Genomic DNA, 25346 nt, shown 5'->3' on the forward strand with positions numbered 1-25346 from the left:
CATTTACATTTACTTTTAGCAGTAAAATTGATCATTGCTTATGAGAGAAGTACAGAGAGTAGATGGGTTCGTGTGGGGTGGGGTGAAAGAGTTTGCTTAAACTGGGTTCGTAGAATCTGGGTTCGCAGAATCTGTTGTTGTTAACAATGATTATCCAAGCTGTTCCTAAGGAAATATTCAAAATGTCACGCCGACCTGGGAAAGGAACTGGGAGGTTGATGGTGGGCCAGATGCAGCTGGAGCTGGACAGATAACACGGCCCAGCGCCAGGACTTTCCAAGTAGCCGAGAAAAACATCTACACGTCCTTATTTGGACATGTGGAAAGACTTTAGGTGGTGGTTAAAAGCAGGCCTTCACAGGCTGGGGTTTTCAGAGCGCTTCGCAGAGGGTCCGCTGGTAGCACACAGCGGACCTTTTCCGACCTCTCGGTTCTCTCTGCAGAGGAACAAGCAGGTGAATTCGGTCTCTGCCTCTCTTGCTATTACTCTTTTGTAATCATTATCTGATTGTTTTAATTTGTCATGTATAATAAATTTGTATGCTATTGATTTAAACTTCTAAGTTGAGTTCTTGTGAAATCTCTGTCGTGGTCTAAGAGAAGAGAAAATACACGACAATACACCTATTACAGATACCATTACCATCACTAAAAGTGGCAGAGGATAAGCTAAACATAAGACACACCAAGCATCGAACAGAGCGAGAGGGAGAGGAAAAGGGGGAAGCCATAGCAGCAAAGTAAGCTAGGAGCTACGCTAGCGGAGAAAACACTTAGATAACAGTGTAAATTAGCAGGACGCTTAATGAAAGGAAAAGATGCGTTACAAGCTTGTTTTGCAACTTTTAGCAGTCGCTATCAGATATAAAACGATAATATTTAGAAAAGAGCGGAGAGTAACACTGTACACACACAGTGGCAGAAAACCTCAGTAACCAGAAGTGACGCGATACGCTTACCGTCAGTCACCCAACGAGTTAGGTGGTAAGTAAGCCAAGACAGGACACCAAATTCAGCATCAGCAGCACCAAGCTGCTCTGGGGGGTTTCTGCATTGGTTTCTAACATTACAGCTTATATTGGTCAGGATCTGAAGCCAGGCTACTTTAAAACAGCTTAATACACCCTAAGAGCACAGTTGCAATTGTTGTGGTTTAAGCTAGAGTTATTATGGCCTAAAAAGTTCGAAAGCGATGTTTTAGTGTTTTTATATTGGTTTCTAACATTACAGCTTATAATGCTCAAGATCTGTTTCCAGGCTACTTTAAAACAGCTCAATACACCCTAAAAGCACAGTTGCAAGTGCTGTGGTTTAAACTAGTTTCGTTATGGCCTGAAAAACTACAAAACGATGTTTTAGTGTTTCTGCATTGGTTTTCATCAGAACAGCCTCTAATGGTCATGTTCAGATGCCAGGATACTGTCAAACAACTCAATACACCATAAAAGCACAGTTGCAATTGCTATGGTTTAAACTAGTGTTCTTATGGCCTGAAAAGCTCCAAAACGATGTTTTTGTGTTTCTACATTGGTTTGTAACATTACAGCTTATAATGGTCATGTTCTGATGTCAGGATACTTTAAAACAGCTCAATACACTGTAACAGCACAGTTGCAATTGTCATGGTTTAAACTAGTCTTATGGCCTGAAAAAGTCCAAAACAATGTTGTAGTGTTTCTTCATTGGTTTCTAACATTAAAGCTTATAATGGTCATGTTCTGATGCCAGGCTACTTTAAAACAGCTCATTAAACCCTAAAAGCACAGTTGCATTTGCCGTGGTTTAAACTAGTGTTCTTATGGCCTGAAAAGCTCAAAAACAATGTTTTAGTGTTTTTATATCGTTTCCATCAGAACAGCTTATAATGGTCATGTTCTGATGCCAGGCTACTTTAAAACAGTTTAATACACCCTAAAAAGCACAGTTGCAATTGCCGTGCTTTAAACTAATGTTCTTATGGCCTAAAAAGCACCAAAACGATGTTTTAGTGTTTTTACATTTGTTTCCATCAGAATAGCTTAAAATGGTCATGGTTTGATGCCAGGCTACTTTAAAACAGCTCAATACACCCTAAAAGCACAGTTGTGGTTTAAACTAGTGCTCGTATGGCTGGAAAAGCTCCAGAACAATGTTTTAGTGTTTCTGCATTGGTTTATAACATTACAGCTTATACTGGTCATCTTCTGATGCCAGGCTGCTTTAAAACAGCTCAATACACCCTAAAAGCACAGTTACAATTGTCGTGGTTTAAACTATTGTTTATATGGCCTGAAAAGCTCAAACAATGTTTTAGTGTTTCTGCATTGGTTTCTGACATTACAGCTTATAATTGTCATGTTCTAATGCCGGGCTACTTTAAGACAGCTCAATACACCCTAAAAGCACAGATGCAATTGCCATGGTTTGAACTAGTGTTCTTATGGCCTAGAAAGCTCCAAAACGATGTTTTAGTGTTTCTGCATTGGTTTCTAAAATTACAGCTTATAATGGTCAGGTTCTGATGCCAGGCTGATTTAAAACAGCTCAATACACCCTAAATGCACAGTTGCAATTGCCGTGCTTTGAACTAGTGTTCTTATGGCCTGAAAAACTCCAAAACGATGTTTTAGTGTTTTTACATTTGTTTCGATCAGAATAGATTAAAATGGTCATGTTCTGATGCCAGGATACTGTCAAATAGCTCAATACACCCTAAAAGCACAGTTGCAATTGATGTAGTTTAAACTAGTGTTCCTATGTCCTGAAAAGCTCAAAAATGATGTTTTAGTGTTTTTACATTGGTTTCCATCAGAACAGCTTATAATGGTCATGTTCTGATGCCAGGCTAATTTAAAACAGCTCAATACACCCTAAATGCACAGTTGCAATTGCCGTGGTTTGAACTAGTGTTCTTATGGCCTGAAAAGCTCAAAAACTATGTTTTAGTGTTTTTACATTGGTTTCCATCAGAACAGGTTATAATGGTCATGTTCTGATGCCAGGCTACTTTAAAAGAGCTCAATACACCCTAAAAGCACAGTTGCAATTGCCGTGGTTTGAACTACTGTTCTTGTGGCCTAGAAAGCTCCAAAACGATGTTTTAGTGTTTCTGCATTGTTCTTTATCAGAACAGCCTCTAATGGTCGTGTTCTGATGCCAGGATACTGTCAAACAGCTCAATACACAGTAAAAGCACAGTTGCAATTGTTGTGGTTTGAACTAGTGTTCTTATGGCCTGAAAAACTCCAAAACAATGTTTTAGTGTTTTTGCATTGGTTTCTAACCTTACAGCTTATAATGGTCAAGTTCAGATGCCAGGATACTGTCAAACAGCACAAAAGACCTTAAAAGCTCAGTTGCAATTGCGTGATGTAAACTAGTGTTCTGTTCTGGAAATTAAATACCACGAGAGTTTCTGATGACTGAATGAAAATAAGAATTCAAGAAGTTGTCTTTGTGAATTTATTTCTGTATATGCATATGGAAAAATTAAAAAGAGAAAGGAAAAGAATAGGTTAAAGAAAAGAAAGGCACCCGGGTGGAGAGAACAAGTTAATGCTCACAAAGTGCACACCAAGGTTCTATGAAAACTTCTCTTCCTGTTCCGGGTTTTAAGAATGCCTTTATTAGTCCCACAGCGGGGAAATTCCCATCAGCAGCCAGGTTACCCGGCGCTAGTCCGACAGTGGAAGCAAATTGCAGTACAAACAGTAAAAATAAAACGCACACACATACAGTATCACACAGTACAAGTGGAAACCTTGCTGGAATTTTTTCTTGGATTCATCAGGACAGATAGATAAGGTCGGAGAGCAGACAGTGAGACTGTAAGGAGGGGAGGGGGGGGGGGGGGTGTATCTGAATCAGTGTAGTGTTTCTGCATTGCTTTTTAGAATACATCTGACAAATACAATTGTGTTCACCTGGCTCAAAGTAGTGTTCTCATAGCTTACACAGCCCCAAAACGATGTTCAGGCTGTGTTTAGCCTGTATTCTATCTTGGCAAGTTATAATGGTCATTATTAGATTAGATAGACCTTTATTAGTCCCACAGCGGGGAAAGTGTATCAGTGTAGTGAAGTGTTGTTTATAGAAGTATAACTGAGGCAGACCAAGATGTTTACATGCCAGTCCAACAGTTGTCCTTGAAGGGAGCCACAACAAGGGAAGGGGATAGATAGAGGCACAGCCGGAGAGCTAGAACCCGGAAGGGAGGGAGAAGGGGGAAGGGACAGAATAATAAACCGCCAATTCTAGTACATTTTAACAATCCATGACTAATTTGTCTAGATCAATACCCCAATCGGTCAAAACTCAGGGCTTCATTGCCTCTTGTGAGACCATGGGTCACCCGCGACATCTCTTCAAGCCTGTCAGACAAGGCTGTTACCATAGTAACCAAGTGTTCAGTCTGTCTGCAAATGTTATCCCTCAGTCTCTTGTCTTCCTCCGAACGGGCTAAGATCTTATTAGTCAGTCTTGCATTTCGGGTATCCGAACAGGCTGATCAGTCCTTCAACCCGGGCCATCCTCTGGTTTAATTCCGTCAGCCGAGTAACCATGGCCCCCATCGGCATTTGCAGCTCCACGGCCAGTGGACATGCCATGAGCGGGCCGCAGATTTTCCAATCTTTCCAATTTTCCGATAAAGCAGGGCACCACCAAAGCCAATCATGAGTAGCCCTGTTATCAAAGTCCAAAATATGAATAGATCTTCTGCATCCTCAAAGGACAGAGGCTCCAGACACACGGGGCACCAGGAATCCCACGCATCCCGCACGTAGCTGGAGGCAAGAGTCCCCAAGGGGCAGAGTGGTTCTCCCGGAGATTCTTTTCTTTGTGAGAACACTTTGTCCAATGCGCTGAGTGACCAGTTGATTAGCTCCATGTTCAAAAAATGTTATTCCAGAATAGCAGATCAGGGTGCTCAGAAAAAGACAAGACAAGGACACTGCAAGAAAAAGCAGGGTGGGAGCAGAGAGATAACGCGTCTGCACTCCTCGAGAGGCGGAAGTAGAAGATTTTTTTGATGCCAGGCAACTGCATATGAGCAAAATACATCAGGCAAACACAGTTGCAAAAAAGTAGTGTTCTCATGGCTTGAACAGCCCCAAAACAATGGTCATGTTTTTATGCCAGGCGACTGCAGAATATATCAAACAAAGACAATTGCCTCAAACCTGGACCCCTAAATGTACCTGAAACATTTCGTTTCAGTCACTGCAGTCAAACAAAAGAAAGAAGAAGTCACTCACTGCGCAGTCTACCATAGGAGGTGGTGCTAATGCACCTTTCAGTTGGTTGCCACCCGCCTTTAAAAGACAAAAAGAAGAAGTCACAGGTTGAAGAAGCTCCCACTTGCTGCTTCCCCAAACGTAAGTACATGCTTGATACTTATTTGATGTATTTACTCCAGAAGTTTCTCTGTTTATAATGTAGCTTCCCTCCTGTGTAAGGAATGCTAATTGCTAGAACCGTTGAATCTAACCGCTACAGCGACAGAGAGAGACAGTGTTGCAAGGTGCTGACACGCAATTTGGATGAGTCCAAGCCTCTCCAGCATTTGTCCAGTTCGAATCGTGTGATATATGGTAATGAGGTCATTCACTCAGCTCACATTATAGCTGCTAGCGCGATAGTAGCGCAGCTTTAGCGGTTAGCGACTAGTGCTAGTAAGTTGTGAGAGTCAGCTGTGTTTCTAATTACTACCGAGCCTGTCATGTGTATGTTGTAGACCCATGAATTTGGGTTATTGCAAGTTCTATCTAAGTCTAACATGTGTGTTGTTGCTTATCTAATCAGCTACTTTAGCTGTAAACGTGACATGATTTTTTATACAGGCTGACGCATGCCAGCTACCGAAACGCAAGGAGGTTGCTTCTCAAACTGCGTCTTGTTTGCTGGGGCTTGTCAGCCCCAGCACCAGCTGACAAGACTTCTAGGCTAGATACCTGCAACAACTTGAGATACACATAGACATAGTACTGAAAAAAACAATAACTACATTTCTATTAGTTATATATTAGCACTTGATATATCATACACCTTACTAAAAGCAATTAAAAAAATATTAGGTCAATATATATTTAGAAACAAAACTATGTTTGTAAAGCAGAGTTCCCAGGTACATTATGATTAATCTGTATATAGTAAAAAGTTCTAAAGTTTTTTATGATATTCTGAGATACTGATTTATTCCATGCATGTGTAATTGTCTGATATACTGTATATTAAATGTGTTCTGTAATGAATACACATTCAATCATACTGGCTTCAGTCCTGTATCATCAACCTGTCACGTCTATGCCACTTCCTGTTTTATGTTGTAATACTTCCTGTTTCTCAGCTCAGTTGTTCACTTCCCGGATCATGTAGCACACCTGTCAGCAGTTATTAATCAGCACCGGTATATAGCCTTCACCTCACACAGACTCCAGTTGCCAGATTGTTAAGTCCAGTACTTCTTTCCAGCGTTTCGTGTATTGCCTCTCGTGTATTGATCCTGATTATCTTGACCGCCGAATCCTGTCTGAACCTTGTCTGTACCGTTACCTGGATAAGTACCCTGCTTGACCGTTTGACCGTGAGTTTGCCTAGTCCTTGTCTGTACCGTCGCTGTGATCTCCTGTGTACCGAACCCTGCCTGTTTATTGGACCTGAGAGTGCCTACTCCCGACTGTGTTTTAAGACGGTGTTCTTTTGTGTATGACCTGGACCGTTTAACTCTGATTGTGGAAATAAATCCTGATTCCTTCCTCACCACGTCTGCGCGCTGTGCATTTGGGTCCTCCTCCGTGTGTTCTGACACAACCATAGATGACAGTAGGTTTGGCAACTAGTTCAGGCGTCTTGAGGTAAGATTTATCAAAATTTTAGCTTATTAATAAAAGTAATAAACACATGCAATATCTTGAAAGCAATAGTTGCTGTCACACCATGCCTCTGTAGGCATTCACTGTTCCTACATTGGCACTTATTACAGACAAATACGGCAAAATATAAGCTTCAGCTGAAGATCCCATTATAGAAAAAATATTTTCACACAGCAGCAGAACGAGAAATAAAAGAACATGTAAAAATGAGTTTATATTAGTTTATCAAGCTATGCTCCCAAACAAGCTGTAGTCGTGTTATGAATATTCTGTTGTATTAATTCAGGCTGCTTATTTACAACCATTAGTATTAGCGTTAGCAGCTAATCAGGTTGCGTATAATATAAATCAAATTAAATTAAACGTGAATCTGCCAGTTAGACTTACCTTGCGCCAGTCAAAGTGTAACCACTTCAACAGCCTCCCATTCGACTTCAGAGTCAGATTTTGGATCAAACGTAGGGCTGAACTCCACTAAGAGGACGAGTTAGCCAGTTTCGCTGTTACAATGGATTTAGTGACCGTGACGTTTGATTCCTGTGGCGGATCACGGCTATGCGCTTCCTCAAAGGGGTGTGGTGATCAGTTTAGCTTCCGACACACTCCGAAAATAGAGCGTTGTGGACGAGAGCTTAAAACACACATTTTCAGACGGGCCGTGTGGGCGATCTACAGCACTTTTTGGCATGAAAAGTTACAGACACCTTACTGACACATCAAGGTCGGTCCAATTCTTTAGCAATGTGGAGCATGAAAAAAGCGTGTGCATGGATCTTTAATGTGTTGATGCCAGGCGACTGTATAAGTGTAGAATACATTGGACAAATGCAGTTAATTTCACATGGCTCAAAAGTAGTGTTCTTACAGCCTGAATAGGCCGTCTTTGGTTTGGTTTCTACATTGGTGCAAGTTATAATGTTCATGTTTCGATGCCAGGCGACTATATGAGAGCTGAATACATCAGACAAATACAGTTGCATTCTCCTGGCTGAAAGTAGTGTTCTCATGGCTTGAACAGCCACAAAACAATGTTCAGACCGTCTTTAGCCTGTTATCTATCTGTGCAAATAATACATCGTTTTCTAATACATCAGACCTTGACCTTGCTCAAAGTAATGTTCTTACAGCCTAAATAGGCCCTCTCTGGTTTGGTTTCTATGTGGGCAAAATATAATGTTTGTGTTTTGATGCCAGGAGACTGTATAAGAGCAGAATACATCGGACAAATACAGTTGTACTGACCTGGCTCAAAGTTCTTACAGCCTGAATAAACCGTCTCTGGTTTGGTTTCTATGTGTGCAAGTTATAATGGTCATGTGTTGATGCCAGGTGACTGCATAAGAGCAGAATATATCAGACAAACACAGTTGCGTTCAACTGGCTAAAAGTCTTGTTCTAACGGCTTGAACAGCCTCAAAACAATGTTCAGGCCTTCTTTAGCCTGTTTTCTATCTGTGCAAGTTATAATGGTCATTCTTTCATGCCAGGTGACTGTATAGGAGCAGAATACATCAGACAAATACATTTAAGTTCATCTGGCTTAAAGTAGAGTTCTCATGGCTTGAACAGCCTGTTGGGGGACCTCAACTGTATAATCTGTTATTAACAGAATTATTATTAAGGTCCCACATGTTCAAACAAAGTAGGTACTGCAGCATGCATGTAATGTCTTTATCTTGATAGTAGTAGGTGAGAACAAAGAGATTTCAAATCTGAGCGCCAAAACCAGGCGCCAGGCTGGGGAACCATACCTGGCTCCCCCACTGAGACATCCAAATCCCCGCTGATCCAAGCGAAAAACGGAGGAGGAACTTAGACGTCAGCAATCCTGATTGGACCAAACAATAGGACGGGCGTGACCAAAAACACCGTTGGTTATAAAAAGCTTGTTCTCTCCACAACGAAATGACGGACCTTCTTACCAGGATCGAGCAACCTTTGCTCTCCTCGTCTTCTCCGTCGCCTCCGTTCAACTTTAGCTTCCCTCTGCATCGGCACGCTTGGAGCCTTCACCGCAGCCAGCAGCTGAACCAACGTGGACATCGTCACAGAGAACGAGCCTGATCACCCATCTACTTCCAGCCACCCAGCAAGAAAAAGCCAGCTGTAACGGAAATATTTTGCCTTTGTGCTATTTCTTATCCAACACAGTCGTCATGTGCTGGTTAGGTGCAATACTGAACTGAACATTCTTACACAAACAACCAATCTCTTGCGCCCTGTCGTACATCAAGTCTAAACATCTGATGTTCCATTTGACTGACTAATAATTTATGACATATGTTTGTCTTTTACACCCGGACTCTGGCTCCATCCTATCTGACTCCCCACCAGACCCAAGGCTGTTAAAGCGAATGCATCTTGTCTTCGAAGCTTGGTGTTCCTTCCTTTGGATAACAAGACATGATGATGCAGAAGTGAGAAAGCAAACATTCTCACTCACAGCAAGATAAGGTGGCACAAACAATTCTATTGCTGCAGAGAAACATTCCACCAGAGCCATAGAAAGGGGTTAAAAGGCAGAAGCAACTTGAAGACTGTGGGCTCTTTGCATCACACTTTCGTGGTGTGTGCACTGATCTCCCCAGCTGGTTTTTGGTTTCTTGATGTGCACGATCAACATCCATGCTTTTTATTTTCTCTCCCCATTATTTTTATTTTCTTTATTATTTCAATAAATTGCACAAAAGGACTACTCTCTCATCTGCTTCTTTATGGTAAATTTCCACCACAGAAATTGGCGTCTACGAACAGGATCCGCTGCAGGTCGTCTGGACGCTGTGACCAGGGATGATAGTCCTGAGGACTAGGGTCGCTCACCCTCCAAACCTCTACAGACATTCAGAGCGGGGACGACTGCTCATGCGTCTGGATCGCCTCTGACGAGATCCAACAAACACAAAGTCCAACCTCTAATCGGCCCGGTGAGAGAGATTCTGTTTTGTTGCGACTTATTAAAGAAAGGAAAAAAAAACAGGTTTGAAATTGGTTTCAGTTATTCAAGGTTACTTTGCTCTGATCATTTGTTTTAGGAAAAGTAAGGCAAATAACAATTAATTCTAAAACATCCCCTACTAGACTAAAACATACATATGACTAACAATCATTGCCAGTGACCTGAACCATCTCTATCCATCCATTTGGTTCCAAGGACATATATAGCTGAGTATCATCTGCGTAACGATGAAAATTAATAGAATGCTTTCTAATAATCTGACCTAGAGGACACATGTATAGGCTAAACAGAATTGGACCAAGCACAGAACCCTGTGGTACTTCATAGCTAATCCTTGTGCATGTGGAGAATTCCTCATTAACATGAACAAACTGGAATCTGTTCAACAAATAGGGTTTAAACCATCCCAATGCTGTTCCTTTAATCCTGATTCTATGTTCTAGTGTCTGTAAGAGAATGTTATGATCAATTGTATCAAATGCAGCATTAAGATCTAACCAGACAATGACAGAAACTAGACCATTGTCCGAAGCGAATAGAAGATCATTAGTGACTCTAACCAGAGCTGTTTCTGTGCTATGATGTTTTCCAAATCCTGACTGAAAATCTTCGTACAGGTTATTTCCACTCAGGTGGTCAGGTAATTGTTTAGCCACGATTCTTTCAAGAATCTAGGAAATAAAGGGTAAATTTGAAATAGGCCTATAGTTGGCTAGTTCTCCAGGGTCCAGGGCTGGTTTTTTTCAATAGAGGTTTGACCACAGCCACCTTAAAAGCCTATGGTACATAGCCTAAATGTAAAGATTGGTTGATTTGATTTAATATGGACGAGCTGATTAAAGGTAGAACTTCTTTGAGTAATTTGGTTGGGATTGGATCTAAAAGACAAGTGGACAACTTGGAAGATTTGATTATTGAGGTTAACTCCATATGAGTTAAGGAGAAGAAGCTGTCTAGGTAAGACAGAGGATTTGGTAAATTTAAAGTTAATGGATCTAGACAGTGCTTTCTGTCATTTGGAAGAAGTCGCTGCTGAATATTTTTTCTAATGATGATAATTTTATTAGTAAAGTAGTTCATAAAGTCATTGCTGCTGAGATTTAAGGGGATAGTAGACTCAATACAGCTATGACTCTTTGTCAGCCTGGCTACAGTGCTGAAAAGAAACCTGGGGTTGTTTTTGTTTTCCTCAATTAGGGAGGAATAATATGTTTTTCTAGCAGCACAAAGTGCTTTTTTATATTTCATTAGACTGTGCTTCCATGCAATGCAGTTTACATTTATTTTGTTGAAACGCCACTGTCTTTCTAGTTGTCTAGTCCTTTGCTTTAGGCTGCGGATCTCTGAGTTATACCACAGAGCTAGCCTCCTCTGATTCACTGTCTTCTTCTTCAGAGGAGCCACTGTTTCTAACATTGTACGTAGAGAAGCTGCAGCATCATCTACAAGATAGTCAACCTGTTCATAAGGATTAGGGTGACTGTTCTCTGTGTATCTACAAAACGTTGAAGCAAAAGATGATGGAATCATCTGCTTGAATCTGGCAACAGCGTTGTCAGATAAACATCTGCTATAGTAACATTTCTTTCCGGATATTGTAAGGTCAATTATGCTAAATTCAAAAGTTAATAAGAAATGGTCAGATAACAGAGGCTTTTGGGGAAGAACTATTAAATTATCAATTTCAACCCCATATGTCAGGACAAGATCAAGGGTGTGGTTAAAACGAAGAGTGGGTTCATTTACCTGCTGTGTAAAATCAATAGTGTCTATTAAGGAGTTAAAAGCAGTGCTGAGGCAGTTGCTCTCAACATCTACATGAATGTTAAATTCTCCCACCACAATGACTTTATCTGTGCTAAGAACTAAGTCAGATAAGAATTCAGAGAATTCGTTTAAGAATTCCAAATATGGAGCAGGAGGACGGTAAACAATACAAAACACAACTGGCTTCTGAGTTTTAGAGTCTGGGTGAGAAAGGCTCAGAGTGAGGCTCTCAAATGAGTTATAATTATGATTAGGTTTAGGAGTAATTAATAAATCTGATTTATAAATGGCTGCTACTCCTCCACCTCTACCTGTACTTCTTGGAACATGATAGTTGATGTGACTCATTGGAGTCGACTCATTTACAGTAACATAAACACAGAAACAACAGGAGAGGCTTCAGACGTGATTGGCCCAGAGAGCTGCATCTGAGGATCCAGGAAAGGTCTGTCATCGAGGAACAACTGTCCCATTTACGTCAGGCTTCACCCACTGGCACTCACATCAGACTGATGGTTGGGGAAGGAGGAAGGTGATGGTTCCTTTTCACGTGACGTAGAAGACGGTAAAGCAAACACACACACACATTTCCCAGCACGCAACAAAGAAACACGCGTACAGCTTATACACGCTCAAATTCATGTTCATGCTTATCTGCTCGCAATGAAGAATCGCTTTTTGCTCAAAAAAATCCCACAGACTGATTTTAAAATGATGACAAACAAAAAAATATAGGTTTGTCTGGCCAGACTATAGGAAAACAAAACCAGACTATAGGGAAACAAAACCAGACTATAGGAAGACTGAAACTGACTGAAACAGACTATTAATGACTATTAAAGGGAAGACGACTATTAGAGAGAATTAATAATAATTACTATACGTACCAGACTATTAAAAAAAAACTTACTTGTGCAACATCTGACAGCAAGACACCTTGATACAGTATTTATTTTCGCTTTCACACTTAGGCCCAGTTAAATTAGTAGGAAAAGATCTCATGTGTAGTTTAGGTATTTGATTGATTTCCACTCCAGACAGAGTGCAGGTTACATCTACAGACATTCTAAATAATCCCTCTTTTGTTAGTGTTAACTTCAGCTCAGCTGTGCTCTTATCATTGGCTGCTGAGGGGGGGCTGTAACTGAGGCCCTCATACAGGCTGCATGACAGCTTGTTTCCTCATGTGATACGACCTCCAGAGATGCATCTGACCTGTCCTGTACAGCACATGTGTCTTCTGGTCCTGATGATGAGTTTGAAGACTTATAATTTCACACACACAATGACAAACTGACATCAACTTCCCTCTTTTGGGATGAACACAGGTCTGCGGTTGCAATTTCTTTTACTAACGAACAAAAAGATTTTTGATCTTTATTCTACAGTTCCACATGTCCCTCTGTGAAAACAATATGGAGACAGATGACAGGACGTGAACAGATGTCAACGGGGTGGAGACTGGTGAACAACGTCCGACCCCATGTGACATATTTAGTTATGTGCAGCAAACAGTGAACTTGATACCCCCACATTCTATTAACACACATTACATGCTTTTATTTTTATTTTTCAGAAGACGTTCTGACCCAACACTCAGCCTTACAGTAAGCCCCTGCTTCCATGTGGCTCACACACAGATATGATGTAGGTTTGATCAGAGGATGTGAACCAGTGGTCATCACACCTGAATCTGACCACAGACCATGTAAACAACAACACCCTCTTAAAGGAAGCCATAGATGGCGTTACTGCAGACAGTACAGTACAGTACAGGACATCTTAACCGCCTCACCCGCTGCCGCCTCAGCTGATCACGACGCGATCACCGCGACGCACACCTGGACCGGACCGCAACAGCCCAAGCACGCACGCACACAACGCCAGATTTGCCACCAGGATTGAGCAGTAAGACAGAGGAATTCTTTTAAGTCTGAGCAGAGTAGAACTCTTAGGGAAACTCTTTTATTGTTGTGTTGTTTTCTTTTCCTGAACACTGTGTATTTCTGCGATCACGTGACTGTAACGCTGTTATAGATATGCTTGAATCTAAGAGGTGCACATTGAAGTGTTGTAATCTTTGATTTTGCTATCTTAAGCTTGCTTTATTGTGGTACTGTGCGGCTGCTATGTTTCTGCTGTGACCATGCCAAGCGCATGACTCAACCACTGCGCGCTTCCGCGATCACGTGACTATATCGCCGAATATAGCTCCACTTGTTTGTGAGATCGTAAGCCTTTTTCACGCTAGTCCCACTTCACCCTCCTTTCCACGCTTCTTTCCCTGTGAGCGCCAGACACGCGCGCTCCATTCATAGGGCTCACTGGCACACACGCGCAGCTGTGCCATCTCACTACGCCCCTAAAGGGGGACGCACTCTCACCACTCCTTCCTCCTTCTTTCTCTCTCTCTCTCACTCACTCACTCACTCACTCACTCACTCACTCACTCACTCACTCACTCACTCACTCACTCACTCACACACACCCCTCTTATCTCAGGTAACGCACATACACATACAGTACAATTATTATAATTTGTGCTCCTCGCATATCCCCAACATAATTGGTGCAAAGTTGTATGAGGTTAATCAAACTCAGCCCTTTTTGAGAATAGGTGGTGTTGCCAATTCACTTGGCACTACCACAACCCTCACATTGCCCCAACAAGCAGCAACACGATGTTCAGGCTGTCTTTAGCCTGTTTTCTATCTGTGCAAGTTATAATGGTCATGCTTTAATGTCAGGCGACTGTGTAAGTGCGGACCAGATGGCATCAGCTCTAGACTGCTGAAGTCCTGCACAGGCGAACTGTGTGGCGTTATGGAGCATGTCTTTAGTCTGAGCTTCAAGCTGAGGATGGTACCATGGCTCTGGAAGACCTCCTTCGTGGTACCAGTGCAAAAGACACCACATGCCAAAGACCTCAGCAGCTTCAGACCATTGGCCCTGACATCACATCTGATGAAGACACTGGAGAGACCCGCTGCAATTGGCCTACTGACACGGCATAGGAGTAGATGATTCCATTATCTTCCTCCTACCTTGAGCCCTTTCTCACCTTGAGATGCCTGGAAGCACTGTGAGGATCATATTTTTAGACTTCTCCAGTGCTTTCAACACCATCCAGCTGGTGCTTCTGAAACACAAACTGGAGGAGGCTGGTGTGGACCTCCATCTGACGGAGTGAATTATGGACTACCTCACAAACAGGCCTCAGTTTGTGAGAGCCAAGGACTGTGTGTCTGACACTATGATCTGCAGTGTGGGGGCCCCACAGAGGCGTCAGACTTCAGACACAACATGGACAGCTGTGTTCTGCAGAAGTTCGCTGATGACTCTGCGATTGTTGGACTTATCACTGATGATGACAATGCAGAGTACAGAGGACTTACTCAGAACTTTGTGGACTGATGCCAGCTGAATTACCTCCCGATCAACGCAGGGAAAACGAAGGAGATAGTGGTGGATTTCTGCAGACAGCAGCCTGCTTTCATCTCACCGATGCACATCCAGGGAATGGACATTGAGAGTGGACTCTTACAAGTACCTGGGTGTGCATTTGAACAATAAACTAGACTGGACTCATAACACAGATGCACTGTACAGGAAGGGTCAGAGCAGACTCTACCTGCTGAGGAGACTGCGATCTTTTGAAGTGGGGTGGCCATTCCTGAAGACCTTCTATGACTCTGTGTGTGGCATTAGCCAACCCGTACGGTGTGGTCTGCCTGAGCAGCAGCATCACAGTGAGATCTGTCCTGGGCTGCACTCTGGACACGGTGCAGGAGGTGGGTGAAAAAAGGGTCCTGGCTAAACTGACATCCATCCTGGAACAGGACTCTCCCCCACTGGAGGACTCACTGTCTGCTCTAGAGAGCAGCTTCAGTATCAGACTGATCCACCCTCACCCTGTGTGAAGAAGAGATAGTGTAGATCCTTCCTACCTGCTGTGATCAGATCATAAAATCAACAATGTAAACAATGTTAACCGCCTTCCACACCAAAACTCATAAACCCACTTTATCAGTGGTAATACAGACATTCAAATTTGTGCAAAGCTGTTTCTACTTTGTTTATGCACATTGAGCTGTGTTTAAACCTGCTATTCAGATATATTAAGCTATACTATACAGCTCTTTTGAGCAATTCCTCAGTAATACATTCAGCATTGAAGCATTCACTTCTTATGCATTGTTCTTGTCCATTTTCTTATGGAAATGCTTTTTCTAGTTAGTGGGAGTGCTGGCAACAGCTCTCACATTATTTTTTGGTTGGTTTCATCGTCTCAACGTTTCATCGTAGAAACGGTGTTCAACTTTCTAAACGTGTATTGTCGCAGATTTTCACATTTTCAGCTTTTCAACTTTTAGCATTATTCAACTTTGTTCATCTCTTTTTCATAATGGTCATTTATTGGAATCATTGTTCAACTTTTTGTCAACTTGGGTCTATTCATCAGCTTCCATCATCGTCATACTTTGGCGTAGAAATGTCATTAAAACTTCAAAAGCGTCTATCATCGTTCAACTTTCTCCTTTTAAAGCAGCGTCCTCATATCTTTTATATTTTTCGACTTGTGAGTGTCTGAATATCATGTGGTTTAAGTGATTTTTCAGCGCTTCCATTGTATTGTGTGATCTAGAGTGCTTGCAGCTACAGAAACCATTAAAATATCAAAACGTGCAGCTTTTTAGGACAAAGCGGGTTATTATTTTTCTCATTCGTATGTTTATTATTTTCCAAGTTAAAAAGCTTGGAATGAATGGAAACAACTTTTCAAGTCCTCTTCAGCTTTGTCTTCTTTCAGCTATAACTTCTTCCACATGCTTTAAGCTACAGACACCATTTGAATTACAATACTCTTTACCTATCTTCAACTATTAATCTCTTGTTCAGCTTTTTAATATCTTTAATACTTTCTAAGTTATAGCAGTTTAAGCATAGGATGGTTTTTGAGGAATTCTCAACTTTTCTATTATTGTGTATTGCGTGAAATAGAGTGAGTCATGTCACAGCTAGAGTGTAAGAGCATGTCTTTTTAAGACAGACTTTTTGGATTTTTATATAGTGTTAAAACTGTGTTTAAATGCTTGGTGAACTGAATATGCAAGGATCTCTAACTCACGGATCGTTTGGTAGACAGACTTACTATTTAATCTAACTTCTTTCTCTGAACTGGTCTGATCTTAATCTGAAATCCTGTGGAGTTGAATTTCCTCTGATATACAGTAATATTTATAACTTAGGTATCACTCTTTAAAGTGATCATCATCATCATGCAATCCACTTTTTAGACATTTTGGAGCGTTCCTATGACTCTATGGGTCACATATACACACACTGAGCACGGTAGAAATGCATTTCCTCCTTTTTCACATTTTGAAAACGTAAATTTTCTCATCCAATGGAGAGAGACCTCGTCCTACTCTGAGACCGGGTCCCAGTTGTCGTCACACTGGTAGGAAGTTCTCCCTGCAAATCCTGAACCACCACCCCCCACAACGATCCCCAACCAAAACTGGACTTCCGCCATTTCCCCCCTCTCACTCACCGTGAACAGACAAGCACGGAAGCACCCAAGTCCTTCCATAGAAATAGTTCGGTTCTTGGGTGTTCTAACCAACACCAAAGTCTCATCACTTTACCAAGGGATCAACAAGTGAGGACTTTGTGGTTTACTTTTATTTTTAACGGACCGGTGCCAGAAACACTGCCTCAGCATTTATACCTATGTGCATTTCAAATGAGAGTGCGTACAATGCTGGATTGGTTTCACAGCTCCTGTTGGAAAAAATGATCTATTGCTACAGTCCGTCATATACTCACTGAAGTAACTAAATGCTTGATATTTATAAAGTTTTTAAATGTTAGTTTGTCTGTTTAAAATGTAGTAACCTAACCTCTCGAGGAGTGCAGACGTGTTTTCTCTCTGCTCCCACTCTGCTTTTGCTTGCAGTGTCCTTGTCTTGTCTTTTTCTGAGCACCCTGATCTGCTATTCTGGAATAACATTTTTGAACATGGAGCTAATCAACTGGTCACTCAGCGCATTGGACAAAATGTTTTCACAAAGAAAAGAATCTCCGGGAGAACCACTCTGCCCCTTGGGGACCTTTGCCTCCGGCTACGAGCGGGACGTGTGGGACTCCTGGTGCCCCGTGTGTCTGGAGCCTCTGTCCATCAAGGATGCAGAGGATCTATTCATATTTTGGACTTTGATAACAGGGCTACTGATGATTGGCTTTGGTGGTGCCCTGCTTTATCGGAAGATTGGAAAGATTGGAAAATCTGCGGCCGGCTCATTGGCGTGTCCACCGGCCGTGGAGCTACAAACGCCGACGGGGGCCATGGTTACTCGGCTGACAGAATTACACCAGAGGATGGCCCGGATTGAAGGACTGATAATTAACATCTCAGCTCGTTTGGATGCCCGGATTGCAGGACTGACTAATAAGATCTCAGCCCGTTCGGAGGAAGACAAGGGACTGAGGGATAACATCTGCAGACAGACTGAACACTTACTATGGTGACAGCCTTGTCTGACAGGCTTGAGGAGATGTCGCGGGTGACCCATGGTCTCACAAGAGGCAATGAAGTCCTGAGTTTTGACCGATTGGAGTATTGATCTAGACAAATTAGTCATGGATTGTTAAAATGTACTAGAATTGACGGTAATTGGCAAATTCTAACATGATTAGTTGGAATGATTACTGTGTTGTGTTGCAAGCTTAGTTGCTTATTAGTAACATCTCTACAATAACTGCTGCTTATCTGGTCAGTTACCTATAGCTTGTACCATCGCCATTATATTTGTAGGACCAATACAATTTACAGTAAATTTAACATTGTCTTTTCTATACTGTAGGGGGACACATCCCAGTTACTCACATGCAGGGAGGCTGTCAAACAGAGAAATCACTGCAGACTGTTGGTACACAGACATCTGCTGCTCAGCTCAGAAGTGAAGGTATGTAAGTTTGTATGTACTAACAGTAAGATATGCAATAGAAGATTTTAATTGGTATATACTGTTTAGATTTTATATTTGAATTGTAACAACTGTTTATCTGTTGTTTTAGCACAGACAGGCCTGTCCTCTTGTTTGGTTTAATTTTTTGTCTGGTATTGTGCATTCTCACATTAGAGAAGGTTTTGACCTACATAATAATGAACATTTCACTAATCTACAATTCTGATTGCAGTACCTTTTGTTTTGATGAGGTGATGGTGAGGACAGCCACAGCTTCCATCTGGTAGAGGACTGCTTCCGCTCAGTCTTCCAAATAGTGATGAGAACAAGGATCACCACATCTCCCTGGTTATCTGTCTACAACTATACCTGTCCTGCTGCAGAAACAAATCTCCAACATAACTAAGTGTACCCCCTACCCAGGACATGGATTATCCTACTTGTATGCATTTCGTCAGCAAGGGCCTGCAAAAGCTTCCGTCCATAAACCTCCAGACTTCTTAATTAACTCAGTAACCTGTACAACCTATATATTAACCTATACAATAAAGTTAGCTTTAACTATTACGTATTTCACTGAACTCTGTTTTTCTGAGAGGAAAACACTTTTATTCAGGAAATCATAGAAAGAGAAAAACATGTAATTTCAATACTAATATGGTAGGCTATCAAATTTGGACCGGCCATAAATAAAAAGCATATAAATTATATATAAATTAAAACAAAAATCTTAATGAGTATTGCACTCACAAAAAACACATATTTACTCAAATGGTAAAGGAGTTATTCCACAGGGGCCCGTTTCAAGAAAGAGGTTTAACAAACTGAGTTAAAACGAACCTCTGAGTTGATTTACTCTGAGTTTGCAAACCTGGAGTTTTCGGTTCCAGAACAGCTGAAAAGAGTTGGTTTAAGCAACTCTGAGTTGTCTGACTCAGAGTTAAGCGCGTGCACCGCGACGATACAAAGCCCTGATCAATGGAGTGAAGATATTACGAGTCACCATGGCAATAGGACGGAATAGAGATAGGAATAGAGATGTCCGGAAATGGATTTGATACGTCAAGCAAATAGCGACTACGAGCCTATATTGCGTAGAAAAAGCAACACGGCTGCAGCGGCAAAAGAGAAAGAATTAGCTTGGAAGAAAATAGCTGCTTGAGTCAATGCCTAAGTTTACATTTTAATCATACAGTGTTCAGCGTAACTAAATACTAAAAATTCCTACTTTAAAATTCCTGTTGTGGTTGATGTGGGATTTGTAAAGTATGATAATGATAATTCAATACTCCAATACGTTTTATGGAGAGCAATTATTACATTAATCTAATTAGAATTTTAAAAGTTACCCAAAACACAATTTTTACGTAGGCGCAATCCTGCAGGCATAAAAGAACGTGGCTAAAAATTAAATATAAAAACATAATTCAAACAGGTATAAGGCACCATCATATCATGAGTGTAGACTTCCTGACAACATTTGACATATTAAATAACTAAATAGCATGCAGAGTATAGCAGTGCAGCAGCATTTTCAACATGGCTGTAATGTTTTCACACAGTTAAATCATTTGACTTCTACTCAGCCAACAGAAAGAAGGCAGAGGCTAGAACAACTGGTGGAGGACCTGCACCACCAACATTGACGCATGCCTGAACACTGGAAAGCAGAGGCTGAAGGAATTCCTGGAGGGAGTTCATCAGAACCAGTCACTCCCCAGGATACAAGTGCATTTGTAAAATGTAAGAGGCCTACCTATATATTTGATTTTTTACACAGGCTACTTTTGATATATTAATTTCTTAGAGTCTGGGTTGGGTTCTTTGTTGGTCTTAACAGATTCTGAATAATATGAATCCTCCTGTCACAACAGAAGCCCAGGATGTTGTGAGTATCATACTAAATAAAGCTTAAATTATGATAAGCAGTATTATAAAGTGTAATATTAATACAGTTTATACACAGCACATGATTTCTGATGTTTGTGTTACGTAGCCTAAATGATGTAACTTGATCTCCAAGTATAGTGACTTTATTATCTCCCCTCTGCCCCAGAGTGTGAAAGAACAGCAGGAAGAGGTCAGTCACATTCTGCTGCACAGATGCACACAGTTCAGTGATGTTCAATAAACACCAGAGTTCAATTCTGTAAGAGTAATGAGGAACTTTGTCTTGTAACTATAAATCTTCTGTATTTTAAGTTACCGGTTACAGAGTTGTATAAACTAAATCTCAAGGAAAAATTGAAAACAGATCTAGAAATTGAAATTCCCAAACACAAGCTGGAGATGAGTGTATAGTTAAAGGTGAATTGTATGAATTATTGGAAGAATCATAAAATCTAACAATTGCTTTTGTATTTGTAGGAAATGAAGAAAACCAAATAAATTATGATTTGCATTTATTCAGTTTCTTTTATTGGTGGTGGTGATGGTTTAGTAAAACATTACGGCAAATCACATCTCTGACTGTCCATCCACTCTGCAGATTACCATGATGGAAGGAGTCCTCCTCAGGGTCTTGTATTTGTAGGGCAGGGTGTTGCTTCCCTCTAATAATTGCAATAATGTGGAGAACAACACATGTCCCAATAATGTCACAGGCCTCTCAGGTGTTTCCCTGAGGTGACGTAGGCACTGAAGACATGCTTTCAACAGGCCTATGGTCATTTCCACTCGGGCTCTTGTTCTGCAGTGACATTTTAAAGTGCTGCTGGGGGCCTGCTTCAGGTTCTTGGAGAGGGGTCAGTAATGTGGGCCTTCATGGGTGACCCCTATCTCCAGCAGAAAGCCGTCAATCTCTCCTAGAAGAAAGTTCACATTACTTTAGTGCTGCATAGAAGTGTTCCTGTGAGTGTGAGTGCATGCATTGAAATGTGTATAGGACATACATGTACTTACCACAGTGCAGCCTGTTACTTAGGGTTGACTCACTATATATTCATGAGTTCACATTTATGTTGATGATTATGATATATTATGAGTTATAGTGAACATTAGAAAGAGTAGTCAGTGCACCTGCACATTTATCAGTTTATTTCAGATCACAGCAAGATTTTATTAACTGATCATCATTTTTCAGATTAGCCTCAATGAAACAAATTAAATACCACATACCTGCAATCCTGTGAAACTCCTCTTTAATGGCTTTAAGGAGTTTGTGTCAAGGAAACGCTCGAGGTCGAACTATTCTACAAACAGTGGCTTCACTAATGTGCTCAGCATCTCCAATGTTATAAAGAAAACTACCGTTTGCAAAAAAAAAAAAACGTAACGCAACACAAAAAATCTGTTTTTTACCACCCATCACGATGGGTGATGTGTTTGACGTATGGGTAAATAAGATTGTCAATATATGTATGGAGTCTCGATAAAAACGGTACCGCTCAAATAAATATGCACGGCGATATGACAGAAAATTAACTTGTGGCGTTAAAATCCTCTCGCAGCGTAAATTCAATGACATGTGAATTTATACAGCGTCCTCATCTACAGGATCCTCTAGAAACGGACATTTTGGTCTATGCGCGAAGGAAACAGGTGAACTCTATGAATGTACTGAAAGATTAAACGAGGCATTTAAACACTGTTCACTTTAAAAAGGGGCAGAGACCGAAGGAAACTCTAGGTTTCCCGAATAAAACCTGCTCGCGACCAGGTTTGGTTCACAGAGTAAGTTGCCATAGTAACTGACTCTGAGTTTTGATTACCTCGCTTCTTGAAACGGGCTTAAACTTACCCCGCTTTACGGGTTTAAGTAGCCCCGCTTTCTGAAACCGAAAACTCTGAGTTTTCCTCATTTCGGGGTTAACAAACTCAGAGTTTCCACAAAACCACTTTCTTGAAACGGGCCCCAGGTGGTCTACATCCATCAAACAATGAGTGTTTTAGTGTTTTATCCATCAGGAAACTCTGCCTTCACCTACAACCCAAGCTTGAAGAGATGGCAACTCAGATTCTTCAACCCAGGAATCCCCAGCACCAGCTCACTAGCCTGTAGACTAGAGACCTGTAACAACTTCAGATACAGAGACATATTACTGTCAGATTTATCAAGATTGATCAAAAAACAATTAAAAGCAGTAAAAATACATCAGGTCCATATATAATTTGAACCAATGGTTTTTGGTCCCAGGTAGGTCATGCAGTGATTGCTCTAAATATTAATGGACATTTTTTAAATAAAATTATGTCAGAGCAGCAGCACAAGTAAGACAAAAACAGTGAAATGTGTAAATCCATCCATCCATCCATCCATTTTCTTAACCGCTTACTCCCTAGTGCGGGGTCACGGGGGTGCTGGAGCCTATCCCAGCTGGCTACGGGCGAGAGGCAGGGTACACCCTGGACAGGTCGCCAGTCCATCGCAGGGCAACACATAGACAGACAACCATTCACTCACACACTCACACCTACGGGCAATGGAGAGAAGCCAATCAACCTAATGCACGTCTTTGGACTGTGGGAGGAAGCCGGAGAACCCGGAGAGAACCCACGCAAACACGGGGAGAACGTGCAAACTCCACACAGAAAGGCACCAGGGCCGCCTCCGGGAATCGAACCCAGAACCTTCTTGCTGTGAGGCGACAGTGCTACCCACCGCACCACCGTGCCGCCCTGAAATGTGTAAATGTAAAATGTATTTATATTATTTCAACTATGCTCTCAAACCTTTATTTATTTGTATAATGTAAGCTAAAGTACTGTTTTCTATTAACGAGAGTTTTCCAGGTAAGTCGTATTGTGAATATTCAGGCTGCACAGGCCATTTAGCATACGCATTAGCAATCGCCAGTTGCTTTGCAAATTACATAAATCAATTAAATTGAAGTAAATGCGACATTACCAATGAGACACATCTTGCATCAACCGAAATGTGGTGACTTCAACAGCCTCCTCTTCAGCTTCAGGGTCAGATTCGGGATCGTAGACGTATGGTTCTACTACGCTACTGTCACGACCTGGGTTTTGTTTCTCGTTTTATTTCTTGTTTCTGAGAGAGGACGCCGTCCCAGTTCCTGCTGGCTCCAGAGAGGACGCCGTCCTAGTTCCTGTCGGCTCCAGAGAGGAAGCCGTTTCTGTTCCTGTCGGAACCACGTTCGCCTCGGCTCCTGGTGGTCCGGCGTCTGTCACGCTCCCCTTGTTGCCTGAAGGTCCAGCGTCAACTGTGTCCATCAATCTTGAACTGTGTTCAATCTCCACGTCTGTCCTCGTCTTTGGTCCTGGCTCCAGCGCCTCGCTGGTCCTCGTCCCTAGTTCTGGTCCCAGCGTCTGTCCCGGTCTCATCGTCCAGCCTGGAGATCTCGCCCTCTGCACCTCCTGGCGCTTGGGTTGCGCTGCCTCCTTCGGCGCTGCCCGCCTCGGGTCCGGCATTGTCACGGCCGCTCACCTGAGGGATGCTCTCTCCTGCCGGCGGCGATGGCGCGGTCTCTAACAGCAGCGTCCACCTCGATCCTTGGAGCATGGTCGTCGAGAGGAGGTTGGACTTGGCTCCACCCTCCCAGATTCCGCCAGCCGTCATGGATGACCCGCCTGCCGTCCCAGCCCAGCGGCTGCTGGGTTGGGAGGATCCCCTGCTATCGCCCTAAAGCTCTGCGACCCACATGGGGAGGACACGCAATACCCTGTGTAACGGATTACATCAACTTCTGCTGTGAAAACACGGTTCCCTCCAGGCGGGTTCGGTGTTTCACTAACAACAAGCTGTGGGTCACCCCTAATATTAAAGCTCTGCTAAAGGAGAAGAAGACAGCATTTAAATCAGGGGACAGGGAGGAGCTGAGGAGGGTGCAGAAGGAGCTGAGGAGGAAAATCCGTGAGGGTAAGTCAAGCTACAGGAGCTTCTAAGCTCCACACCCACAGGCTGAGGGGGACCTGAGCTGGGTCAACGAGCTGAACTCATACTTTAATAGGTTTGACCGAGCACCCACTCACACCGCCCAGCAGCTGCCTCTAAACCTTTTGTCACCTCATACCACTGGATTACCAGCCCCCAGTCGTTCACACCTTCACACAAAGCCCTTTACCCTCAGCCCTGCAGACTGGTGACTCATCCCAACAATACCCCCTCACTTCACACCACACTGAGACACTCCTTCAACCCCCATCCTTCTCCAGCACCCAGGTGAGAAGTGAGCTCAGGAAGATCAAGGCCAGGAAAGCAGCTGGACCAGACGGCATCAGCTCCAGACTCCTAAAGTCCTGCGCAGGCGAACTGTGTGGAGTTATGGAGCATGTCTGGGAACCTACCTGGACCCGCTGCAGTTTGCCTACCGACACGGCATAGGAGTAGACGACGCCATCATCTTCCTCCTACATCGAGCTCTTTCTCACCTAGAGAAGCCCGGCAGCACTGTGAGGATCATGTTCTTTGACTTCTCCAGTGCCTTCAACACCACCCAGCCCGTGCTTCTGAAACAAACTGGAGGAGGCTGGTGTGGACCTTCAGCTGACGGAGTGGATTGTGGACTACCTCACAAACAGGCCTCAGTTTGAGAGCCAGGGACTGTGTGTCTGACACTCTGACCTGCAGTGTGGGGGCCCCACAGGGGACTGTACTGGCCCCCTTCCTCTTCACCCTCTACACGTTAGACTTCAGACACAACATGGACAGCTGTGTTCTGCAGAGGTTCTCTGACTCTGCGATCGTCGGACTGATAACCGACGATGATGATGCAGAGAACAGAGGACTCACTCAGAACTTTGTGGACTGGTGCCAGCGGAGCCACCTCCTGATCAATGCAGGGAAAACGAAGGAGATGGTGGTGGATTTCCGCAGACAGCAGTCTGCTGTCATCCTAC

At 42.5% G+C, this 25346-nt stretch overlaps 1 long non-coding RNA gene across 1 annotated transcript; it reads left to right on the forward strand.

Annotated features, from left to right (window-relative positions):
• Positions 1 to 18720: 18720 nt before the first annotated feature.
• Positions 18721 to 20741, forward strand: LOC129602978 (uncharacterized). Its single transcript, XR_008692491.1, has 3 exons — positions 18721 to 20288; positions 20386 to 20433; positions 20602 to 20741. It is a non-coding gene; the product is annotated as an uncharacterized LOC129602978 (long non-coding RNA).
• Positions 20742 to 25346: the final 4605 nt, after the last annotated feature.

The sequence above is a fragment of the Betta splendens genome, chromosome 14 (genome assembly GCF_900634795.4).
Source record: "Betta splendens chromosome 14, fBetSpl5.4, whole genome shotgun sequence".
Classification (NCBI taxonomy): Eukaryota; Metazoa; Chordata; class Actinopteri; order Anabantiformes; family Osphronemidae; genus Betta; species Betta splendens.